Genomic DNA, 3734 nt, shown 5'->3' on the forward strand with positions numbered 1-3734 from the left:
ATTAGGTTGAGTTTAGGTTGGGCTTAAGACAACCTTACTCATATGCATGTTTGAGAAGCATATAAGGGCAATTTGGCAGCCAGCGAGAGATGACTTTGGATTTGAGAATTGGTAGTAATTAAAGTACATTTGAAATAGAAGAACATGATTTTGCTTTTATTTCGAAAAAGAACCTTTCTGTATTTGATGTGAATTGGGTACGCTCCTCTCGATCTCACCTCTTACCACTTTGCTTCACACGGATTTACTCTCTCAAACTGCTTGCCAAAATCATTGGCAAGATATAAAATAGAGTTTATACAGGTTTGACTTCTATGATTGGTGGCCCACCATTACTTTTGGGTTTATAGTTTGTTCACATTACACATTACTTGATGAATGCATGGCATGGATGTCTTATGAAATTCATTTTGCCTATTTATTTAGGATTGATGATTGTAAGCTTACTAATGTTATTTCAATACTTACACATGTTGCTCTAATGATATTATTTGATGATTAAATGCTTTGTTTCCCTAATTAGTTTACTAGTTATTAATGTTAACTTGATCGAACCCAATCATGACTTAATCTAAATTTCGATAAGGTTGAGCATTTTGTACATTAGGTTGGGTTGGGCCTTGGGCCGATTCTTCTTGAGATAAGGTTAGGCTTTGGATGATCTTCAACTCGACCTAACTTGCCCAAGTTACACACCTACACAAAATAGTAGAGTAATTGCACTTACTTCTTTACACCTTTTGTTTTATGACAATATTCCGTGCTCCCTCTATTTTAGATTATTACATTTCATTTCCATTTGTTTCCAAAAATTACGTTGGGTTCGCCCATTATCTCTTTTTGGTTTCAATTTCGATTACGTTATTTGTGTGGGCGTGCCAAAACTGAATGTGTAGCTCAATTCAAACCAAAATAGGTTACACCTTTGCCTTTGGTACGAAAGTACTTTCGCAATACAGATGAAATAAAAAGAAAATTCTTATAGTCGGTCATTGAGAACAACTACTTTCTAAACACAACTTGCTTCATACTCGAACCGAATCCAACGTATGAGCATAGACTAAAATTACAACTAAAGTTAACAACTACTTATTATACTGAAGAATATAAATGACATCTAATGTTAAAAAGCACAAAGTAAAATATAAAAGATATATTTGATTTGGTTTAGTTGGTATAAGACACCTTATTTTGTTGAATTTCTTACTATTTATAACCTAAAATTAACCATTTAGATGCTTCTTATGTTTCAACGATTGTCGTAATCGTTTTAACATTATTAACCTTATAGAGTCACTTGTCCTATAACTACTGCAGGCTTCCTTATTCACTCAACCTCGTTTCGTTTGACCACCTTTGCTTTGTGGATGACATGGTATTGATCGATAGACGCCAGCTGTATCACTGCAAAATCTTCTTCAGATATCTCTGCATATCTCAAATACACCACGTAATTCTTGTAAAATTACACGTGCCCCTCTCTTAGTGGCTCTCATACGTATGATGAAAATATGGTATAACACCTCATGCAAGGAAACATGAATTTAAAGGTTTTGAAGTGATTTTCTATTGCTTTCTATGGTGTGGCCTACCTAATAATTAGAAGTATATACCCTGGGTGATCAATTTTTACAGTCAAGTCGAATCATGTTGCTGAACGGGTTGGATTACATTTATAATTAGCGGTGGGCCCACGCATGACTAAAATAGACTCTTGGAATGAGGGTAATTTTGTCATTTTGTACAGATTCCTCATAATTCTCCAACAAAGGGGGTAATTTCAATAATCCAAAAGTGAGGGGAGATAAGTATAAATGTCATAGCTGCGATTAACCCACGAAAGTTTTACTTGATTTCACCGTCATCTGGAAGGATAAATCTTCACATCCATCTCAACTGACCGTCAAGTATTTTTCCATTGAGTTGCATGCAGCCAACGTGTCAGAGGTAACCAACATCGGAGCCGTTGAATAGGTGGGCCCCACCTTGAATATCATTGTCTGTGAAGCAGATCAATACATCGAGTGGGCGTTCATGTAGACAACAATGGACAGCCAATGGATTGATTCAAATATCATGTGCCATTATTTCTGAATCAATGTACACATGTGGCCCACTTTGCCACGTAAGTAAATAAATGGACGGTAGATCTGTCATGCGAACTTCCTCATTTCGAAAATATCAACTAAAAGAAAAGCAACGGTTGAGCTTGGGCCTACCTAGTATAAAATTTAGGTGGGCCCCATCGAATACTGATCCGGCCTTAGTAAGCATCAAACTGGTGCGTTGTACTTTGCAGATCATGATTCGTGTTCCAGATCGTAGATACGATGGCCCCACCAATGAAAGAAATACTAGATCTCCCAGATTGGAAGATCCTCACCGTTTAACTTTAAAATAGATGGTTAGCAATGAAATAAAGCAAGGGACCTCATTGAATTTAGCAACAGTTCGAAGATCAAATAGTTCGAATCTTCCAAACTGGAGATTTTTGGGACGTCCCATCCAGGTTCCCATCAGATTAACGGTCTTGATCACTGAAAACATGCTACATGTACTGAATCTGGTGTAGCAAGCTCTGTTGAACGGGCAAGGATAGTACAAGTGCCGTGTATTGGTTAATTGATCCAGACCGTTGATATGGTGGGTCACCCTATCTTCACGGCATGTCCAAAATATCTCCATGAGTGGAAGATCCTAGCCGTCCTATCGTTCGCCTTTTTTGTTTGAAAATTAAACTATAGTTATCGTATTATTCTCAACCGTTATTTTTCTGGCTACCAAACATATGCTAGAATTGTCTTAACAAGAAGATTTTTGGGGCATGGCCCATCCAAGTTGGGTTCCATCAGTCCAACCGCCTGGATCACTAGATCACGAGTCCAACCTAGGACTTTCTATGTGTCCTTTACAGAAAAGAATTACATGATCCTGAGGCTGAGGATATGCATTGTATACTTGGGCTTGAAGTTTGTAAAAGTGGACCATCCACACCATTGATGTGTTAGGCTCCTGTGGATGGGCCATTTCCAAAAAATCAGCTGGATCGGAAAATCTTATCCTTTTAATTTGTATGGTGACGATAGACTAGGGAGGAAAAAAAAAAAAATACCCAACACATTTTTCCAACTCGAATGGGCCGGGTCAGCCAACGAGTGAAGACTCAAATGAGTCAACTCGGTTTTGACTAGTTTGGCTAAAAATAGCAAAATAAAGTAAAACTTTGTTGGATTATTTTAAGTTATATATTAAAAATTAATTTTAAATAGACTAGAAATATTAAAATATCCACTTAAACCATGGACTAGCACCATGTTTTATATATCTAGACAATTGACTTGAAAATTAATTTTTTTACCACAATCATATATCATTAACAGTTAAAGATCTTCCATAGAGGGGGGCCCTTTTTTGTTTTACCACCCATCATGATGGGCCTCATGAAATCAAAGATCTAGATGATTGAATATGAACTCAAATTGCATAAACTAGTATATTAGGGCAAATTTGTGATGTTTATACCTATCCTGGCACATCCACATTGACTAACTATATCTTCTGCTCTACATTCTTCGGTAGCATGTCACTTGAACAGATAAAAACGTTGCGACGAATGACATATAACCCTAATATGCGTGTCATGTGTAATCAAGGCAAGTGTTCAATAAGTTCATAAAGACCCCTGAAATAGATAGGGATCCTATTGTAAATTGGATATGCTCATCAAGGCTATC

Source organism: Magnolia sinica, chromosome 4, assembly GCF_029962835.1.
Source record: "Magnolia sinica isolate HGM2019 chromosome 4, MsV1, whole genome shotgun sequence".
In the NCBI taxonomy this organism is placed as follows: Eukaryota; Viridiplantae; Streptophyta; class Magnoliopsida; order Magnoliales; family Magnoliaceae; genus Magnolia; species Magnolia sinica.